The sequence below is a fragment of the Canis lupus genome, chromosome 15 (genome assembly GCF_048164855.1).
Source record: "Canis lupus baileyi chromosome 15, mCanLup2.hap1, whole genome shotgun sequence".
NCBI classification, from domain to species: domain Eukaryota; kingdom Metazoa; phylum Chordata; class Mammalia; order Carnivora; family Canidae; genus Canis; species Canis lupus.
In genome coordinates, this window is record NC_132852.1 from 58,552,201 (window position 1) to 58,575,208 (window position 23,008).

The 23,008-nt window shown below is 39.0% G+C and overlaps 1 protein-coding gene and 1 long non-coding RNA gene across 8 annotated transcripts in view; one reads left to right on the forward strand and one right to left on the reverse strand.

Annotated features, from left to right (window-relative positions):
- The window catches only part of LOC140605316 (uncharacterized), a 67,318-nt gene extending 56,717 nt beyond the window's left edge, over positions 1 to 10,601 (reverse strand). For both annotated transcript variants that reach the window (XR_012008031.1, XR_012008030.1), the window contains exons 1-2: positions 10,250 to 10,601; positions 2,825 to 2,928 (exon numbers count right to left, since the gene is read on the reverse strand). This is a non-coding gene — a long non-coding RNA (uncharacterized lncRNA). The remainder of the gene's footprint in view (positions 1 to 2,824; positions 2,929 to 10,249) is intronic.
- CNTNAP2 (contactin associated protein 2) overlaps positions 1 to 23,008 on the forward strand; it is a 1,976,111-nt gene that overhangs the window by 991,007 nt on the left and 962,096 nt on the right. The gene's annotated exons all lie outside the window — the stretch shown is intronic.

A 23,008-nucleotide genomic window follows, 5' to 3' on the forward strand; every position in this document is an offset into this window, starting at 1 on the left:
TCCATAGAGCTTGCTTCTCCCTCTGCCTCTCTCTCTCTCTCTGTATCTCTCATGAATAAATAAAATCTTAAAAAAATAACTTCTGTTTTCCAGAATATACCCTGTTTAAAAAAAAATCTGTAGGAAATACTGTGTATTATATTTGTGTCTTGGAAATGCAAAACACAAATTAGCATGATAAATACCATGAGATCTCCATAGTAAAAAAATAAGAAATCTAAATAAGGTTTTATTTATTTTAAAACAATTTCAAGCTTACAGAAAAGCTTGTAAATGCAGAAAAATGAACTTTGTCACCCCCCACCCCAGTCATTTGAAAGTAAGTCAACAACCTGATTCCCATCATCCCCAACCACTCTAGATCTGCTTTCCACAAACAAGGGCATTCTCCTACATAACTATAATACCACCATCAAAACCAGGAAATCAAGATTATTTTATGATTTCCTTCCCCCCCCTCAGGTCCCCTTTGAGCTTCACCACTTGTTCCAGTAACACCTTTTAGAGGCAAAGGATCTAGTTCTGAGTTACACGTAGTATTTAGTTTCATTTATCCTTGGTCTCCTTCAGTCTGGAAGACTTCCTCAGCCTTTCCTTGATTTTCAGGACTTTGACATTGTAAAGATTAGCATCCATTCATTTTGTAGAACTTACTTCAATTTGAGTTTGCCTCATGATTTTTCATGATTTGGCTCAATTTATATGTTTTTGGCAGGAATATTGCTCAAGAGGTTTGCTGGTTTGGTGATGCATGGTTTCACTTCACCCCAGGATTTGGATCATGTGATTCAGGTGTTGTCTACCAGTCTTCTCCAGTGTAGACAGACTTTCCCTTGTAATAACTTTTGCCCTTTATGATTAAAAAAAAAACATTTGTGGAGGGTCTTTGAAACATAAATGTCATCTAATAGAACCTTCCATTTACTTATTTCTATATGGATTGTGTCTTATTGTATCTAATGGGTTAAAAAAGCATTTTCTTTATATTGATGCTTAAGTTGTCCCAGATTTGGCCAGTGGGAGCCCTTTCAAGTTGGTGCCTGTGTCCTTTGATCATAGTCCCATCATTTTTTGAGTAGTTCTCTGCTTTTTGTCACAAACAGAAGTTTTTAGATCAATTTGTACTTTACCTGCTCCAGACTAGATTCTTTTCCTATCAGTCTTTTCTTCAGAAAGTCTTTGTTCCTTTTAGTGGAAAATTTTTATTTTCAAAATATTTTTTATTTATTCATTTGATAAGGAGTGAGCATAGGAGTAGTGGGTCAGAGGGAAGGGGAAGAGGAGAAGGAGAAGCAGACTCTGCTGAGTAGGGAGTCCAGTGTGGGGGTTGATGCCAAGACTCTGGGATCATGACCTGAGCTGAAGGCAGATGCTTAACTGACTGAGCCACCCAGGCACCCTGAGAATAATTTCTTAGAAGCCATGATCTGGATGCTAGATGTGCTCATTATTATCATTGTGTTTCTGCTCCCAGGTCTTCTGAGTGGACAGAGGGAGGGAATATGTATGTGGTAGCTAAGTAGATACACATATTTACATCAATGTTTAGTTCTCTCTTTTTATATATGGAAGACCATGAATTAACACCAATACTCCAGTATCGTAGGGTTCCTTCTATTTTTCCACTCTTCCAGTGTTGTACTTCCTTTCTCTAAGTGAAAGACCCTGGCTGCTATGGTCTTCAGTATAATTAATCCCCAATTTCCCATCAGCACCACTGTGTTTTTCCACACCTCTCTTAGACTGATACCAAATACCAGGCGACTTCTCTATCTATGTGGACACACCCTTCTCCTTGATCAGTTTCTGACTTTGTATGTCAAGCCATTCCCACATGAGGATGCCTCCTGGCCAAACTTTGAAACCCTGTATGTCTGCCCCCATTTGATGGTGCTGTCCATATCCCACTGGCCCTCTTATTCTCTGTGTCTGGCTAATTTTCAACATAATTGTGTCTGTTCGGGGTCTTTGTCATCTATTGAGTTTTTAATTCAGTAATTTTATTTTGGGCTCATTCAGTATTTAAAAGAAAATTGTATCCTTTAAATATTTCATATACTTAGTAGTCTGGATCTAATAATTCTAGTATCATTAGAATCTATAAATTTTACTTATTGTTCTTACTGACTTCTCAGTCACCGTAGCATGCTTTTGTTTGGTGTTTGATTCAGAATTGTTTAACTTGTGAGAATCTTGATTATCTGAGCTGACAGTGCTTTTTCTAGAAATGAATTTTTATTTTCTTCTGCTTGCAGTTTAGGGACACTGTCAACACTTTAGCCTACCGCTCTAGCACTTTCATTTGATACAAGAAATGTGAAACTCAAGTTGGAATTCTCATTTTCCCTTATCCTCCACATCTAAATAGTTATTCAATTTATCCACATCAACTTCCTAAAATCCTCACTATAGTGTTCTAAATCAATTCTTGCATCTTCCATGCTGCTGAAGGAGTGATTTAACTAAACCTTGCTCTGTGATTACCATACCTCAAATTTTTCTAAGGCCTTAAGGTAAAATCCACACCATTTAGATTATTAAGTAACATGATAATTTGGTCATTTCCTGCCAGCCTCTCTAGCCTTGTACTAGGTCACTTCCCCTAGTGAAGACTTCAGCTATATTCCAGTATGACAGCTATAATTTTCCAAATGTCTGCATATGGTAAAAGATCCCTGTATTCTCTATTTGATTCAAGTGCTAGCTCCAACAAAGGACTTCCTATTTTCCCTGCCTGGATCTAGACTTTCCATCCCCAGTGCCCTCCAGTGTGTCTTACATACAACTCCACTGCAGCTCATTTCACTTTATTATAAACACTTACTTGAATGTCTTCCTTTACAACAGGTGCAAGTTCCTTAAGGCCAAGGATTGTTATATTTACTTCTACATTAACAGTTCCCATTATAGATTGGCATGGAACACCATCTGTGAATAATAGTTGAGTCCATTATGGGTATACATATGAGGAACTACTGCTATACAAGCAAAAAATGCTGCACGGTTACATTTGTAAAATAAAATAATGGTGGGGATTATACATCCCTATAAACTGTTACTAAACAAACATTATTGAACACTTTACAAAATAAGCATATGAGTTATGATTATCCTTGTTCATTTAAACACTCCTACACAAACACATTCAGTCAGGTTGTAAACACTCAGCATAGTTTAAGATAAAAAGTTAATATAAAGTCTAGAAATCTAAACTCTATAGGAGTGCTGATGAAGGCATGGTACACACTAAATTTTGATTAGCACAAGTTGTGTAAATCAGAGTTCATTCCCACAGACACACAGCCAGACACACACACACACACACACACACACACAGCCTCCTGCCTGGATATTCCCTAGTTGCTTTAATTCTCTCCTAACAATCACCTAACAATGATATCAGTGAAACAGGAAACAGCTTTAGTGTTGGTTTGCCAGCAATGCCATCATCATCAAAAATTTTCATTTTGTTTTTCTTTTATATGAGAATCAATAAATACTAAACTCCTGGGTTTAGTTTTCCTCTTTGGAATACATTTTAGCTCTTGTCTGTGCCTGAGATAGCTAAGAGTCTGACCATACCAGATCCTTGGGATTCAGTCCCATTATTTCTTCATTTGGATAAATATTCTAGTAAACATAGGCAAATTTAGGCTCTCAGACATTCCTTTTATTAACCATTTTCCCTCTTTCCTCTATTCTGACATATAAATTCAGCTATTACTTCTCTGTAAGTTAATAACAAGTGCTGTAGAAGTGTCATTCAATCTAAGTTGCTGTGCTTTCTGGTAGAAGAGTAACTTCTCAGCCTTGTGCTTATTACTATTTCAATATTCACTGTTAAGTTTTGCCTCAGGGTGAACCAGGAAATTCAGAGCAACTTATCTTTAAGAGTGGATGTAATTTATTGCAGTTTAATATACAAAAAAATGGACAATCCATGCACCACTCAAAAGAAAAAGTGAGAATGAATTTTATAGATACAATGGAATATTCTCAAGAGCTTATCAAAGAATCTGGTAGGCAAGAGATGTAATACTGTGCATGGATTGTCTACACCAATGAAAATATCACAAAAGTATTTTTGTAGGTCTGTTGAGCTTGTCTCAAAACTTGGCCACCTTATTGGCAGGTATTCATGATTGGGCACATGAACTTAGTCAACAGCCACTGAATGCAGTAGACAGAAGAAAGTGCCTACAAAAAGGAATAGGTCTATGATAGATAATATATTTTAATGAATTTTGCTCAATAAATGTTTAAGATTTTCATTGCTGTTTCTAGAAGTTAAGCAAACAGAACAAAACATGTTGTAAAACCCCAAACCATTAATGTGAGGTCATTTTTTATGAAACTATAATACTGCATGCTTTTCATAGATACCCTCATTCTCTTTCCAGCAATTGAAAGCGTTTTCCTCAGTATGAGTGAAGTGGCAATATGGCAGGTGTGAGCTCCAAGACTGGATTTATTTTTATTTCACTTCTGCTACTTACTAGCCAAGAGGTTTTTGGAAAAATCTGCAAAAATTCCCTTGTGCCTCAGTTTTTTCATCTGTAAAATGAGGATGATAATAGTACTCATTTTACAATTTCATGTAAATGAACAAATACAAGGAAACGTCACAGAGTCAGATATAGCCGTTAGTTCACTATACCTCCTCATAAGAAAATATGGTGATTTCCCTGCCTTCCTTCCCAAGCACCAGGCATTTTCCCGTCCAATTTCAGAGCAAACAATTAAGTTAATTAGTTACTGTAATTTCATATTACCTACATTTGACTCAGCACTGAGCTTCCACATCCTCTGTGGTGCTTGAGCTCCCTTAGCAGGTCACCTTTCTCATTAGATCAGGCATTTTCACGGCCAGAGACTGCAGTTACTGAGCTGTAGCATTCAATAGCTCTTAGCTGATGTTCACTTTGGCTAGCAGCAAAGTATCGACATCATGTTTACTCTCCTAACATTGCCCTAATTATATATTTGTAAAGGGAAACAAAAATAAAATACTTAAAATTCCATGTAGAAGGGCATTATTCCCACAGTATGATTCATCGAATTTAAAAAGACTTTTTGGTGCCAAAAAGAAAATCTATTTGAGCCTTGTTCATCTACACATTTATTTTTATGGGGACTAGGGGTTGGAAAGAGGTACAAGTCGTGTTCTGCTGTCTTCTATTTCTTGAATTTTGCAAAAGTAAATGGCTCACCCTCTGTTTGTTTTGTTGAGAAAACATCTTAATGCAGGGATAATGCCCAGCCCTTTCAAGTAGGAGAAGATCTATACTTAAGATCCTCAAATTTGTCCTGAGCTATTGGGATTTGGCTCAATAATTAGAGGCAGATGTTGCTTCAACATAGAAGAATGAACCAATTCAATCTTTACATAAAGCTCTCTGTCTTAGAGACTGACTCACCATCTTTAAGAGTAAGGACAAGCCTAATTTTCTCATTGGAATTCTGGGCCATTCTACCTACGTTCTTTACATCAAATCGATGAAACCTATGGTCCAATCCAATCCTGGATACAAGCTCTAATTATACCTCCTCATAGGAACTCTTTGTTTTTCTCCTTCTTCCTGTGTCTGAACTTTTTTGATTGCCCTCTAACTGCAACTTTTCATTTCCAGTGTGAAAACCACTAAGTGAGGTAAAGTCGCAGTGAATCTGATTTAGAGTTGTCAGATAAAATACAGGATACTCAGTTAAATTTGAATTTCAGATAAACAACAGTGCTACACTTAGTACACTTAGTATACACGTATCTCATGCAATTCAAACTTAACTTTGTTTCCTGTATTTTTTACTTGAACTTCACAAGCCGAATCTCATCTCTAATTACGGATACTACTTTATAAAGCAGAGCAAACTTTTATAAAAATGGAGTTCAAGTGTTTATTTCTTTGTAACATGCAAAACTTCTAACCATTCTCTTTTGATGGTTTTCCGGTTTTTCAGTTTTTTCAGTTGCTTTATGAAAATTTGTCTTTGTTGATCCTGCCTCCTTTTTGTAATGCACTCAACTCCATCATTGTTCAACACCCTAGTTATTTTTTTCCTATTTCGACATTTTTACTTTTACCATTATTTTTTTTATTATGAAAAAGAATGATTCCAAAGCTTTCCTTTATATTTTATCTTCCCTGAATGACAGTTTATGAAGGAATACTCAAAACAGGATTTTAAGAACACAGAATCATCATTGTACCGACATTCTCTTAGCCTAGTTTTAGACTATTTAAGGAGAATATGGTCTATTCTACACCCAGAATTCTGAAGGAAATTCTCTTTTCTTCTTCATATGTACTTAGTTCTCTAACTTCCATACTGATTTCTGATTTAAAACCCTGTGCATTTCCTAAAGCCTATGGCACAGTGATAGATTAATCTTTGAATGGTAGATTTTCTGGCTCTTTCCCATTACAAGTTATTTTGCACACCACTGTCAATTTTTTTTAAAGACTGACGTCTTGATCATGTTGCTCCCCCGACTCTGGGGCTTCCTTTAGTACTCTTTGAATCAACTACAAACTCAGATGCTTCTATTTATTATTTCTTTCTTAACTTACTTCTGTCAGTATCCTCCATCTTCATTTCACCAGATTTATTTAAAAACAGGACTAATTGGAATTTATCTCTATTTACCTAACCAACTCTGAATTTGACCCACCCTACCTTCCTCCAAAATATAAAATGAGAACCCTCCCCTCCTTCACAATCTTTCTCCCTCCCCATCAATTATAGGATATCTCTTTGATAAACCTATTTTTTAAAGCTACTTTCCTATTTTAGCTCTTAACACACTTTTTATTAATGTAATCATAATGCAATGAAAAGAAAATACATCTGAATGAAGTTCTGACTGCTTCACATTTGACAGATTGAATGACTTTCTAAGTATCATTTTTATCATCTTAACAATTGGGATAATAATCCTTATCCAACAGGCTTGCTGAGATTAATAAATATAACATTTTATGTCAATCAGTCCATCTTGTGGTAGGATATATTTTAGGCCTTAAATAGATGGTAATCTTTTCCCACATAGTTATTTTTTAAGAAGTCTCAAATATCCTAAAGAAAGGGGCTGTATATATTAATATATGCTTTTAAATGTGATACACAGTGGGGTTTGGAAAATACAATAGCTTTACCAAAGAAAGATTTTTCCAGATAACTGAAACCTATCCCTCTAAAAGCAGTTTTTAAAATAAATTTTAAAGAAATCTTATGGAAAGTTTTCTAAAAGAGTTTATTCTTCTAAGTCTCCTTAAGCAGAGAATACTGATAAAATTTGTCATCTTATCATGAATCCATGAATATTATATACGTTAAATGATGTGTCCCACACTATTTTTCCTTATGTTAAATGCCACAGATTACCACTTTTTTTTTTTTTTTTTGATCTGCTCATCTATTTTCCATCTTCCTGTTGAGTGCTACATTACCTGGACCTACACAAGCTTCTCCTCCTACCACTATCCCCCACCGACCCCAGGAACATCACCAATTCTCAACTATGTGATTTACTAATTTGCTAACTTGATGGTTATCATCTACAGAGATTTTAGGGTTTTTTAAAAAGGCATTTTAGTTGTTGTTCACAAGAAAAGTAAATGCAAATACTGGGTGATTACCCAAGCTGCTTACCTATGCATCAATTTTATTAAATCTATTTGGTAACTTTAGAGGCCCTAGTGTTTATTTCCTGATTTCTAGCAGTATCCCTGGTTGTTGCTTGCCAATCAGAAATTTGTAAAGTTGTTAATGTTATGAGAAACTGATACTGTTATTATAAATCAATGCCAAGACATTTTGTTCATTTACTTCATAGCATCATTATCTGCTTAACATATCATTTTATAAAATATCAGAAGTTCTTTAGTGCTGAAACGGCCATGTCATGGACAAAAGTTCTTACAAACTTAACAGTGTGACACCACCAAGAATAGACCAAAATAATAACTTGTAATTATGGTTTATTTTTCTAAAAAAAAAAGACAAGCATGCCCCATTGATGAAGAAATAGGCAATTTTACTTCTGTGACCATTTCTCCCCTACACATAATCAACTCCATTTTTTAAAAGATTTATTTATTCATGAGAAACAGAGAGAGAGAGACAGAGACATAGGCAGAAGGAGAAGCAGGCTCCTCACAGAGAGCCAGATGCAGGACTCGATCCCAGATCCCTGGATCACAACCTGAGCCAAAGGCAGGCGCCCAACCGCTAGGCCACCCAGGCATCCCATCAACCCCATTTTCTCATTCACAACTGTTTGGAGTGGGAACTCTACTTTTGACTTAATAAATTCAAATCCTTTATCCATCATCCTCTCCTAAGACCTTTATCCTTTGGCCCTAGTCTATATTTCCAGCTTTATCTATCTCCCCACTACTAAGCTGAATAACACATTCACTCAACTAGCAAGGTTTCCCCATTCTTGCTGTGTGTACATTTCATCCTGTGTCTGGCAGGCCCTGTTCCAAATATGCAAGAATTATAGCAGTATCCACAAGAAATTAATAATTGAGCTAGGAGTATTTTCTAGATACTATATATATTTTTACATTAAAAAATAATTTCTTGGGAATCCGTGGGTGGCTCAGCAGTTCGGCGCCTGCCTGAATTCAGCCCAGGGCCTGATCCTGGAGACCTGGGATTGAGTCCCATATCGGGCTCCCTGCATGGAGCCTGCTTCTCCCTCTGCCTGTGTCTCTGCCTCTCTCTCTCCTCTGTGTCTTTCGTGAATAAATAAATAAAATCTTAAAAAAAAATAATTTCTTATGATTTGAATTTTGTCTCCTCTCAGAGTCGTTAGTAATTTAAATGAATAAAGTTGCTTTCCACAGGACACTTGATATATTTTATTGCTTGCAGGATTACTGATAATCAATAGAATCAAGTTGCCTCCTTGGCGGCTGACAAAAATTAGCTATAATTCCCATCAGAAAGCTGATTAGAATAGCACACTTGTGGTACTATGTTGGCTTTGATTGCTATTAAACTTTCTGTTTTTATTCTTTCTCCCAAACTCCTGTACTTTCCTACCTGTAAGTCATTTTCCTCACTTAAAACCTAGGATATGTGTATTCCTTCCTTCATTCATTCAGCCATCTATTCATGCATTCATTCAAAGATATTTACTAAGAACTTACTATGAGCCAAGCATTATTTGGAATATTGAAGTTTCATCTTAACATCAAAGGGATATTGAAAATTCTGTTCCATGTTAACTGTAGTCCCCATGTTGTGCATTACATCTCCATGACTTACTTGTAGCTTGGAGTTCAGACTTTTTAAACCCCCTTCACCCATCTTGAAAACAGGTGTGAAGAATGAACAGGCAATTAAAGAAGGTTCTGAGCACTTGATTAATTAATTAATTAATATTAATATAAAGGGATCAAGTGGGATCATGACTAAGCACAGGGATGTTACTTTGAAAATAATTCTGGCCTTGGTGATCCACCTGTTCTTTGTGAGCAAGAAAAACACTTAATATTTAAGAACTGGAGGAAAAGGCTCTCCTACTCAACGTGTGAATACAAGAGATCAACAGAAAATTATGTCCAATCTAATCAGTTGAAAATACAAGGCCAAGTATGAATGAAGAGTTTGTACAAGTTAAGAAAAATATTTAAAAACTACGTGCTCACTCTAGGAGCCTGTCTTCTAGAAATTTTGGGGGACTCTTTGGGTCAATTAGTTAGAAAGCAGCTAAGCAGGAAAAAGGCTTTAGAAAAGAAGTTGCTTCTTTTATGCCTACAGATGAAGGGTTTATTCACCGCATGGGTCACTATGTGGGTTTAATTTTCCTAAGTTCACGAATAAACAGAGACTTTAACCAGATATTTCAAATTTGTGTTCTATTCACCATGTAAAAGGCACAAGTGATTAACTTTACCATCAATGCATTCTGTTCCCCTCCAGCAGAAATTCAAACCACAACTCTCTTAGTAAAAAACAAAACTCTTGTTTTGCGTGAAATAACCCGTCTTCTCTGGTGGGCATCCTCTCCAGGTGCCGATGCCTTTGAGTCCCCCAATTATAAAGAAGCCATCATTAGGGCGGCCCTAGAATCACATGAACCATGTCCTGTACTAAGGAACAGTTGGAGGTGAGTTTCAAGCACTTACCTTCAGTCCTCACCCCACCCCCCCCACCCCCGCAACCTGCAGACTCAGAGCTGGAGTGGAAATTCAGCCCACTTGGGAAAGCTGAGGTTTTCAGTTGCTACACTACTCACAAGGTCAGGATGGAGGCCAGGGGTGACTTGGGACGCTGGATGTTTCTTGCAGAAGTTCCTTGATCTGTGATGGCGGCTCCTTTTCTCAAGAGCTTCCCCACTCCCCAGTCTTGTCTTTTCCTCTGCACTCAGCTCCTCAAGCTGCTTCCCTGCTCCCAAACCAGCTCTGGGGTAGGCATTTCCTCACTGCACAGATCAAAAGAGTTCAGGGCACACAGAGATGTAGCTGGCCTTTTGATCAAAACAGTGATGTTTTCTACCCTTAGAGGGCTCATTGGAATCACTTGCGGACTTCAGCAAATTCGGAGAGGCCACAGTCTCCTGATTCTAATGATGTAGGTCCAGGGTGGAGTCTGGGCCTCATGGTTTGTAAAAGCTCCCCATTGTGATGCTTATGGCACCTGCTGAGGCTGGGAACACTGATAACATCAAACCCCTAAGATGCTAATAGATGTTGTGGGGGTTGGGGTTGAGAAAGAGGACAGGTGTATTTGTAAAATTAAACTTGTTTCCCAAATAACCTCTAACCAGGAGAAACTTTGGGAGGATAGTTTTTTATCTTTCTCATCTAGAGGAATTAAAACATGGGGAGAAGGAAAGAACATTATAGCCAAACTGCATTCAATTTCCTCTCCCCTTGTCTATGGAACACGGCCTGTTGGGAAGTAGGGGGAGGGGAGCCTGGATGTTGGGGAACACCAGTGAGAATTTGAGGCCATGCATGGATCTCTCCATCTCCTCACCCCTTCCCCTGGAGAAATGGGCTGCAGTCAAATAGTGAAGAGCACCTCCTGAGAGCCTTAGAAAAACCTTCAACCAATCCTTTTCTCCAGTTTAAACAGAAACACTCCAACCCTCAGAAAAGCACCAGTTGGTGTAGATTCAGAAGTGGCTTCTCAGGGTGAGAACCTGATTCTCACAGGGAACCTTCCCTGCATCCCTCCCCCAACCTCCCTTTAACCTTATCTACTCAGCATCCTCCCCTCCAATGGGATCATCTCCCAACGTCCTGGATTGGGATTATCAGTGTCCCATGCATAATTTTTTTTGGTGACTTTAGGAGTTTTATTTATGAGACTGTTATTTTTTCAATCATAAAGTTATTATATATTTTTGTTATATATATTATATATATTATTATATATATATAATATTTTCTTCCTTCCCTTCATGGTTTTTCACCTGGGTGCTTAGAAAGATGGAGGCAAGGTGTCTGGCCCTGCAGTCTAAGGAGGTCAGGCTCTCTTGGCAAGGCCACATCTCAGCAGATAGTAGGAAAAGCAATCAGACTCCAGGATCCTCAGTCTCCAGAGACATTTCCTTCCTCCACATGGACCAACCCTCACCTCTAAAAACCATAAAGGAAACCCAGCAAGGGCGTAGGTCCATCTGCTGCCACTCCTAGGCTCTCTTTCCTGCTGACCAATTTATGTGCGTGGTAAAAATGCTTGTTTTTCCAAACTCAAAACAAAAATAACCCCCGCCCCCCACAACCAAACCATCAGTTTGGAAATTTCTGTGGATGAAATGTCCCAAAGTCAGAGGCACTCTCTCAGCACAATCCCTGCTCTAGAAGGGGTCTCTACACCTTCAGTAAGAGGGGAGGAGAGTAGGGAGGAGAGTTTTGGGGTTTGGAGAAGGAAAGAAAAGGTGTGGCTGGTCTGAAGGTCATGATAAAAAAAAAAAGAACAATTTTCCATTTATGTAGTTTATCTCATGTGTTATTCTTTGATTGGCACCATCTACTCAACCAGGAAATTTGTGAGCAAAGCAGATTCTCAGACCTCAGTCTAGATTTACAGAATCACAAACTCCAGAAGTGGAGCCAAGACAAACCCTCCAGGTGACTGGTGCAAGGTAAGATTTGAGAACCACGGGCTGTCTCAAGTTTTCTCTGGGCTTCTCCTTTCCAACCTTGGGTTACTTTAAAAAAAAAAAAAAAAGGAAGAAAAAAACCCACTTCCTATTACTTGGGTCTGAATCCTGGATGGTAAGGTGAAAAAATAAATGAATAAACTCTCTGCAAATAGAAAAATCATTTATGCCTGTCAACAAACAAGCTCTACAAATTATAGCCCATAGAAAGGGTAAGTAATAGCTTATTCGGGACACATTCAGAGAGCAAAGTTCTCTTTGAGTCTCCATAGCTGCATCCGAGAACACGCATATGTTTTCAATTAAGTCAGCCTAGCTGTATCCTAGTAGTCCTTCCAACTCCAGTGGATCTAGGATATTTTAGGATTAATAAAAAGCAGCAAGGAGTGAGAATAATTAGAAATATAGGAAGGAGTGCTGTATGATGTTGGGAAATATGTACATATTTTAAGACAAGTTCTCAAATAGAATGGTTATGAGCCCACATCACACAGTTTTATCTCAAACAAGTTGCTTAAAGAGAGGTTGCTGAGTAAACCAACTCAGTGATGCCTCCTGCTGGTAAAAACGTTTCATAGGGAAAAAAAGAGCAGGGATACAATATGGAAATGTCTAGTTAAGGATTATTTGGCTAGTCAAAAAATGGATTAAAGATGTATGCAAGTCCCAAAACTGACAGCCAAGCGGGTAACCCTGCATGCCCAGAAAGGCTCTTGAAATATCACAAAAGTCTGTTCTAAAATTACTCAGACTTATCAGGGGCTCTGATTACTTTTCAGGAGGGGCTGTGAGTGGCATCTTGCAAAAATGTTCTGTCTCTTAGCAGGTTCGAAAGAACTGTTTTCTCAGTTCTAATCTCATCTCTTCTCACTAAGTTCCCTTTTTTTTTTTTTCTTTTTTGCTTCTAGTAAGTAATTTAAACTTTCCAAATCTCAATTGCTTCATCTGTTAAGTAGGGAAAATGATTTCTAACCCAAATGAAAGGAGAAGTCTAGGAAAAAAATAATTATCTTTTTAGAGTCTTCCCAGAACTATGACCGACTGACTAGTCACCATTATGCATTAAAGGGGAAAGGTAATATGAGATATTTTCTATCCTTGGGTTCCAGTACCAGCTGTAACACCAAGCCCATGGTAGATGTATTTAATCTGTCATTTGTCACACAGTTCCTCCTCTGTTACCCATTCCCTATGCATTTACAAAATCTCAGTCTGCGTGATTCGTCTGTGAGGTTGGTATCTCCATTGTACAGGTGAAAGAATGGAGACAAATAGGTTAAAGAACTAGGCCAGGGTCAACAGCTGGTAAGCGGCAGAGTCTGGATTTGAACTCAGGAAAGCAGCTTCTAGAAACCGTGTTCTATAAGCTGCTCACTAGTGGATGGGCTGTCATTCTGCTTGATTCTCCAGCAGTCAGGGGTCAAAGGACCTTAGAAACCCTTAAAGAAGTTGAGCTTCCAAGAGCCCCAGTGGGAGGGAACGAAGTACCTCGTCCAGGTCATTGAAGCAAGGCCAGTTCCTTGAGTTGCCCTGTGCACCCACTGCCCGCCGATGCTCGTCCATTTCTGCTACGGCCCTCAGTCCTTGGCCGAACCTCCTGTACCCGATCTGAGCGTAGGCACCGTGCTTCACCCTTGGGATTCCAGAAGCCAGTACAGAGAGTGACCCAGGAGCCCTCTCCCAACAAACGAGGGTTCCCTAGCCGTGTCTGTGCTGCTCGGCACTGTAGCAGGTCCTCTACATCATCCCTAAGGAAAAAATGTAACATCACAGGATGGAAGATATTACTGCCTTGATGTTTCTAGAGCCCCTGACATTTTCTTGAGGCTTTAATAAAAAAACAAAAACAAACAAGAACAAACAAACAAAACAAACAAACAAACACTGTCTCAGGTAGTAGGAGAATGAAAGGATCCACATTGGGGATTTTGAGGACTGAAAACATGATGAGGTGTTCTAGTGATAACTACTAAGTACAAGCAGAGCTCAAGAGGAAAGAGCCTTCCTTCTGAGCAGTGGAACCTACAGGATTCTGATACTGCTGGGTCCACAGTCGGGAACAATCCCCGACCTCACTCCTGAGTACTGGACTCTGGATACCATGTACGTGAGGGCCACTTTCTCAGGGTGTCTTTGCGTCCAGCCCTGAGCTGATGCGGTGTCCCCTGGGCAGGCCTTGATCTTCTGGGGCAGAAGGCTTGGTCCTGTCTTCATGACGAAGGCTCAATGTTGAGAGTCTGTGCTCTAGCCACACAGCAGGAGGAGAAATGAGATTCCTTCCCATCTCCCCAACTCTAGTGGTGGTGTCTGCTCTTTTAACCTCGCCTATCTCTGAAGAGAATGATAAATACTGTATGATCTCACTTATATGTGGAATCTTAAAACATATATATATATATATATCAAACTCCTAGAAACAGAGAATAGAATGGTGGTTTTCAAGGGCCAGGAGTGGGGGAAATGGGGAACTATTGGTTGAAGGGTCCAGACTTTCAACTGCAAGAGCAAGAAGTCTGAGGATCTAACGTACAGCGTAGTGACAAGAGTTAATAATTTTATATTGCATATTTCAATGGATTGTTAGGCAGCTTGATTGTGGTAATCATTTCACAATGTATACATATATCAAACCATCACATTGTACACTCTAAATATATTACAATTTTAAAAAAGGATTTTATTTATTTATTCATGAGAAACACAGAGAGAGGCAGAGAGAGGCAGAGATACAGGCGGAGGGAGCAGCAGGCTCCATGCAGGGAGCCCGATATGGGACTCGATCCCGGGTCCAGGATCACGCCCTGGGCCCAGGGCAGACTCTCAACCACTGAGCCACCCAGGGACCCCGATATATTATAATTTTTATTGTCAACAATACCTCCTTAGAGGTGAAAAAAAAAAAAAAAAAAGAGAAGTACTCTGAGATGTCATATCTCTGAGTTTGTGCACATCTGCTACAAATGATGTTATAAAATATTTGGGTCAGATTTTTACCCTAAACAACATTGTAAATGTTATTCTATTCTTTTCTGGCACTAAAGTTTGCTGGTGAAATGTCATAAACAAACAAACAAACTCACATATCTCTGAATTTTTGACCTCTGATTAACCTCTGGGGTATTTTATTGCTTTCCTCTCATACCTGTGTTGCGTTCAGGTGTGTGTGTGAATTTTCCCTCTTCCACCACTTTCGGGTGAGAATGACAGGTATCAGCAGCTTGTAGGGCACAACTTGTCCCTGCTGTGACTCAACAGAAACTTCATAGCTTTTGGAAGATCCTCCGATCACCAGGAGGCTGCTCCTTGCTGATCTTCCAATAGAAGGTTCTATGGGCTTTCCTATGGTGCAGCTCACAGTATAGCATCCACGACCACGTCAGAACAGCAGACACATAGCTCTCACTCCTCCAAAGTGTATAGCTGAGCACCAGTGGGAAAGTGAAATTCTACACTACAAATTATACCCTAAAAATAATGATTTTGAACCAGATAGTAGTTTAAAACCACAAGAATGTTTTATTCCCTTATTTTAAAAACTAAAATGTTTTGTTTTTCCATTCATTCTTTCTGAAAAACATAAGAAATGCTTTAAACTTTTACTTAAAAGTGCATCATGTTTAATATTACAACCATATGATTTTTTTCCTATTTTCGATTATGTAGAGAAAATAAACATTTGATTCACTTGAATAACTTTATAGTTTACAAAGCTTGCTTATATTGCTGAATATATATAAGCTCATTCCAAATATACAGCCTGACATCTTAGAATCTGAGGTATTGACTTTGGGCAACAGTTAAGCCAATTTTTTTATTCTCATTGGAAGCACTGAATTGAAACGCTGTAATCTTCTCCAGAACTATCTTCCATTTCATGTTTCAGCAAAGACTTAATTGTTCTTTGAAGAATTTCTAACTCTAAAAATGGTGGCAATTTATATTCCAAAGAAATATGATTATCTTGCTCAGAAAAGGGAGGAAGCATAGAATTGCCTTTATTTTTAAATTATAATTATAATTATATATTGGCAGCACATGTGAACAATGTAGACATAAAATTATGATGAGAAAAACCTGCAACAAGAAGGAAGCGTGCATAGATAATGATCCTCTGCCTAGTAAAGTGGGTTCTACTTATTTATGTGTTTATTTATTTAGGCATATTAAATGTCTACGGCAGCAATCTGGACTTCACCTTTTTGATTAGTTGTCTTTTTCAGCACCTATGTTTGCCTACCGTGTTGAATACCACATATTATCTGCTTTGGGTACTATGTATCTTTTCAATGAATGCTAATTATGTTTAATTTTGTACTTATTCTAGAATTTTATAACTCTTGAGGTAACTAAAATTTTCACAACTTGTCAAAAAATAAAGATTAATGCCATGATACATTTTATAAGACCACTTTTCATCCCATTTGCATAAAAATGATGGCTACAACTCCCTGTATGTATTTAATTTGGGGAAAGGATGTGTCACGTGGTTTTTTAAAAAAAATAATAACACCATGCAATCGGTATTTAGATATTTTAGGGATGCCTGGGTGGCTCAGCGGTTGAGCGTTGGCCTTCAGGGCGTGATCCCGGTGTCCTGGGATTGAGTTCCACATCGGGCCCCTTGTGGAGAGCCTTCTTCTCCCATTGCCTATGTCTCTGCCTCTATCTCTGTGTCTCTCTGTGTCTTTCATGAATAAGTAAATAAAATATTTTTAAAATAATAAATAGATAAATACATATTTTAAAATGTGTTATTTACCTGTACTCAATTGGTGTAAGGAAAAAGGGAGATACTCACTAGCTAATAAATAGATAAATACACATTTTAAAATTTGTCATATACCTGTACTCCATTGGTGTAAGGAAAAAGGGAGATACTCACTAGCTAGTAGTTGGGCAAACATCACATCTTATTTCTTTCACACAGTAAAATGATAAGGTTGGTGAGGAAGAAAGACTTTGTGACCTGGACAGAGAAAATGAGAGCTGATTCTGAGCATGAGAGAGAAGGATGGACCTTGTTGTTTTCAGGTTGTAAAATTTAAAAGGGCTATTTCAAGGGGTGTTGATAACTGCATTTGAAAGGGGGCTTGCATTTGTCTAGGGACATAAAGCATTACGGTTCTCTTTGTCATATTAGCATAGGTCACTGAGCATAAAAGTGGCATGATAAGTGAGTTAGGGATGATAAATGTGGTAGCATATACATGATATTAAAAGGCACTGGAATCATAGAGTGATGACCTGGACTAAGTGGTGGTAATGAGAGTAAAGATGGAGGGCGGTAGAAGTGGATTTGAAAGGGGACAGTGGATGTGATGATTGGCCACATAAAATTATAGGAGCAGAGAAGAGTGTCACAAATGAGTTCTGGGTCTGAAGCCCAATGACTGACATTGAAGGTGCACTCGTGGAGGTGGCGAAGTCTGCCTCTTTGGGGAGGGAAATGGGACACATAATGGACACTCTGACCCTGGGCCAGGAGCAGCAAAGCTAAATGAAAATAGGTCCTGGTAGGAGACAGGAGAGCAAAGTGAAATGGAGATATAAGAAGTTTGGTCATAAGGGATGCCTGGGTAGCAAAGTCAGTTAAACATCCCCTTGGGTCGAGATCTCAGGGTTGTGGGGTCAGGCCCCATGTCAGGCTGCACACTCAGCACCAAGTCTGCTTAAGCCTCTCTCCCTCTCCCTCGGCCCCAACCTCCCCTTGCCCCCTCAAATAAATAAAAGAGAAAGGAAATCTGACATGGAAACAGAGGATTGATTAGAAGTGATAGGAGAAAAAGAAAAGAAGCATCAGGCCCAACCAAGAATTTCATGAAGATGGGACACTGAGAAATATTACAACACTCAGATGTCAAGAGAATGGGAACAAAAAGAGGGAGAGAATGGAAAAAGCTTTGGTTTGGACCAAAAGAAAAAATCATTGGTGTCTTTGGAAGAAATAGTTTTAGTGGAGTGGTGGAGTGACTTAGGTTAACAGGAAATACATGACTAATTACAGAAGTAGAGCAGTACAGTACCCACCAGGCCGTCTTTCAGGGGCTAATTAAACATTGAGACGTAGAATGTGACTCAGGGGTCACATTTGGCACCAACTTAGGGATCTATTGAATAGGAAGCTGACTTGCCAGACAGATGACCTCAGATGACCCCTTTCAGTGAGAGTCCCTGCAGCAGGCCCCTCAGCAGATCCTTTGGTCTCCTACCCAGAGAGCAGCCCGGGTGCAGGCAGATACGATTCACATTGCTGGGTGCAGGAGCCTCCATGCTAGAAATCTCCTTTTCACAGTGGAAATAACCTCTAATCAAAATTTTATAGACATAAAACTCACCCAGATACAATAGCTGCCACACTCATTAGGGCCCAGAGCTATGGAACTGCCATCAGGCATTCATGACATATTGATATTTATCCAGTCCAATGTATTTTATTTATTTATTTTTAAGTATAATAGGGGATTGGGAGGTCTCCAGGTCAGAGATGAGCATAAAAAAAAGCCAAGGACCCCATAGGTGTAGGATGATGAGAAAATCAGAAGTGAAATGGTTCAGCATGGGATTCAGACTGTATGAAGAATCATGTGCAGCCTGGAGAAATACAATATGTTGAGTGCAGGTTCAGTGAGGGCTTGGGAGAGATGACAAGACAGGCTACATCCCACCTTGCTATTTCTTTCAGCATTTAGAAAAGTCTTAGGTGGACGGTAAATACGCAATAAACAGCTGTTTGATTAAAATAATGAGTGCATTGAAATGGATGAATTGTCTTATTTTTTATTTTAGTTGTTGCTGTTTAAATGATATATTTTTTAAGATTCTATTTATTTATTCATGAGAGACACACACAGAGAGAGAGAGAGAGAGAGAGAGAGGCAGAGACACAGGCCAAAGGGAGAAGCAGGCTCCATGCAGGGAGCCTGACGCGGGACTCGATCCTGAGTCTCCAGGATCATGCCCTGGGCTGAAGGCAGTGCTAAACCGCTGAGCCACCCGGGCTGCCCTAAATAATAATTTTAAAATCCTAAAAACATAGTAAAATAAAATAACAAGTATAAATGGGGAATGCCAAGTTCAGTATCTTGGCTTTCGTTAGATTGATGCCATGCTGACATTAATGATGATAATGTCTCGTTAGATAACAATAATATACAGAAAGTAATAGGCAAGGTGATAGATGACAAGAAACCACAGGAAATAAAGCAGCACTGGTGAAAATGCTGATTGTGGGGTAGGGGGAAAGTCGGTATTGAATAAATACATTTTAATGGGACAGTCTTGGTCAATGCTCTGCATGGCTGTATCAGAAGTCCTTAATTTTTTCCATCAGTTTTTGCTTGTGTAAACAGCTTATTGCAGCTACGGTGCCTCCTCTAACTTGTTCTCCTGTAACTTGTAGAGACGTCCAGGCTTCCGAATGGGGCAGCTTCTCCCTCAGATGTAAGGGACCATCCAAGTCCAGCTGGAAATTAAAACAATTAGCTTACGGACCAAGGACCAAGCGGGGACAGTTCGGAGTATTAGGGCTGCAGGGAATCTGCAGGATGATCTAGTGCAAACTCCATATGTTATGGATGAGGAGAGACCTGAGGCTTGGGGAGGTTAGATGAGTTCCTAAGCTCGTACACGTTCTTGAGGACAGCTGGGGACCCAGATTCCAAGTCTAGTGCTTTACCCCTCTCCATGCTGTCTCCAATAACTCCTGTGAAAAAAGCAAATAATTTTAGCCCCCCTTGGCCATCTGTGCTTCTGCATCCCCTTTTCTGCAGTTGCTCATTGTTATTTCCTGCAAGGGTCAAACATTTCTCTTTTCTCTTCTCTTCTCTTCTCTTCTCTTCTCTTCTCTTCTCTTCTCTTCTCTTCTCTTCTCTTCTCTTCTCTTCTCTTCTCTTCTCTTCTCTTCTCTTCTCTTCTCTTCTCTCTTTTTCTTCTCTTCTCTTCTCCTCTCTCTCTTCTTTCTCTTCTCCTCTCCTCTCCTCTCCTCTCCTCTCCTCTCCTCTCCTCTCCTCTCCTCTCCTCTCCTCTCCTCTCCTCTCCTCTCCTCTCCTCTCTCTCTCCTCCCCTCCCCTCCCCTCCCCTCCCCTCCCCTCCCCTCCTCTCCTTTCCTCTCCTCTCCTCTCCTCTTCTCCTTTTCAGAGGTGGGGGGAGGGACAGAGGGAGAAGGAGAGAATCCTCAGCAGACTCGCTGCCCAGTATAGAGCCCAATGCAGGGCTCAATCTCACAACCCTAGATCATGACCTAAGCCAAAAATCAAGAGGTGGATGCTCTACAGGCTGAAACACCCAAGCACCCTAGGTCAAACATTCCTGTACCAAACTTTTAAGAATTCCTAGTAGAAGGACGAAGAGGCATGGCCTGCCTATGTGTATAAAGAGAATGGAAATATAGAATCTTTTTATGTGGTAATATCGAGGTACAAACCTCTGAAGTATATTTTAAGTGAGTATGATTTCCAGTAGTTTCCTTCCGGCGTGGTTTAGTAGAATTAGCATGAATGCTATGGTCAGACACGCATTTGAACCTTTTCTCTGAAGTGCTGGCTAGGGGCAGATCACTTTACTTTTCTGGACATCAGTTTAGTGACGGCTAACTACATCCAGTGTCAGAGTAGATTTGAGGATTACACAGAATTAAAATATGGAAAATCATGGGGCTTTTTGCTTGCTCTTTCCTTTTTATTTTTGGTCAAATTGCAATATCAGAATTTTCTCAAAATTTATAGCGAGTACAGCCACTTTGTTTTAATATTAATGTTTCTCCTTTTTTTCTTAAAATATCCCAGTACTGTACAAATAGGGAAATTATCTTATATGAAGATAATACAATGGAAAGGAAGGGGGGGGAAAGTTTGAGTCTTCTAATTGGGTAAAAAGGAAAATATTAAGAAAAACATTTTTTTATTTTTATTTATTTATTTATTTATTTATTTATTTATTTTTAAAGATTTTATTTATTCATGAGAGACAGAGAGAGAGGCAGAGACACAGGCAGAGGGAGAAGCAGGCTCCATGCAGGGATCCTGATGTGGTACTCAATCCCGGGACTCTGGGATCAGGCTTTGAGTCGAAGGCAGATGCTCAACCACTGAGCCACCCAGGCATCCCAAAAAAATATTTTTTAATGCAAGTTTGGGGGCACCTGGGTAGCACAGTCAGTTGACCATCAGACTCTTGGTTTCAACCCAGTTTGTGATCTCGGGGTTGTAAGATTGAGCCCTGTGTCAGGGTCTGCGCTCAGCAAGGAGTCCTCTTGGGATTCTCTCTCTCCCTTTGCCCACCCTCCTGCCCCCACTTCAAATAAATAAGTAAATCTTTATAAATGAATGAATGGATGCATGCATGCATGCAAGTTTTTCAGAAGGTTCCTACAGGGTAAACTTCAGGAGGATTTTTTTATGTAGAGTCTTACATGGAGGGCACTAAATACAAAGCAGTGTTTATATGACTTTTTTTGTTGTTTGTTTTCTAAAACGACTTCAATAAAAAGCCAGGTACCTAATCTTAAAAGTGAATCCCGATATTTGAAACTTCTTTGTTCTAGGGAGCAGGCTTCCTGTGGTTTAGTACAGTTCAAAGCTTGACAGGACAGCTAGAGATGTGAAGAATGCGGTGTTCTTTATACTATCTAACCCGAACATGACTTCTCTCAATTAGGTTTCTAAAAGAGGTCTAGATGACATAACATTCTATATTATAAAGGGTTCTCTCCCTAAATGTGAACACAGTTTTGAGAATGTTTAGTGTTTATATCTGTAGTAGAGCAAATCTTTCCATTCCCTCCAGCCCTCTCCTCCCTCTCCCTTGCACCCTAAATAAGAAAAGGGAAGATTGATTATCAAGTCAGCTCTGTTGGAGAGGATCAGCAAGTAAAGTGGTCTTGGAAAGTAACATAGAATGCCGGACAGAAAAAAAAAAAAAAAGAAGAAGAAATAAAAAATAAGAAAATAAAAAAAAAAATGTCAGAAAGAAAGTGTTTTTCTCAGGAAACCATGGAAAAGATCTAGAATGGATGCAAAATAAACCTTGGAGAAGAGGGAGATTATAAACCATATCTAAAGAAAAGCACAGATATTGCAGTTTTCTAGTTTGCAGCTTAATGTGAAGTTTTTTTTTCTGGTGGGTCTAAGAAAATATACTCCATTATTTGTGGTAGGGGATTGAGCAATGAGATATCTCCTAGAACAGCGAATATAAGGGTTAATGAGACAACCTTGTTTCAAGTCTCCAAGATATGTTTCATGTAAAAGCCTATGGTGTGGTATAGTTTGGAAGTCTATTACTGAGTTGCAAAATCAAAAATCCTTTTGATATTACGGTGAAGAATTAAAACAAAATAATTACTTTAGCTAGTGCATTCATCTTCAGCAGTTTGAACTGAATCCCAACCATTTATTAGAAATGGTTGAGGGGAAAATCTGAAAATATTCTAGGGAGCAGAAGATGGCACATGGAAATTAAACGTAGTATCCACACTTTATTTAACTGACTAGTTTTAGTATCATATTTTAAAGGCTGTAAAAAAATAATAGTAAGGGATAATACAGACTCTGCTTACTCCTATTTTTATCCTCATGATTTTGGAGGGAATGTGGCTTTCTCTGAGACCATCTTGTCGTGCTCATATTGAAGAATGCTCTTTGAAGGTTGGTGCACATGCTTTGGGTCGATGGTCTCTTAATATATGTGGGAGGGAAGTAGAAACTCAGTGTATAGTCCCTGAACCGGCAATGTCAACTTTATATTGGAATTTGCAAAAAAAAAAAAAAAAAAAAAAAGTGAATTTGGGAGCCTCACGTCAGAACTAATGAGTCAGAAAATCTAGAGTTGGATCCAACAAATCTGTGTTATCATAAGCTTTCCAGCAGATTCTGATGCAGCTTTATA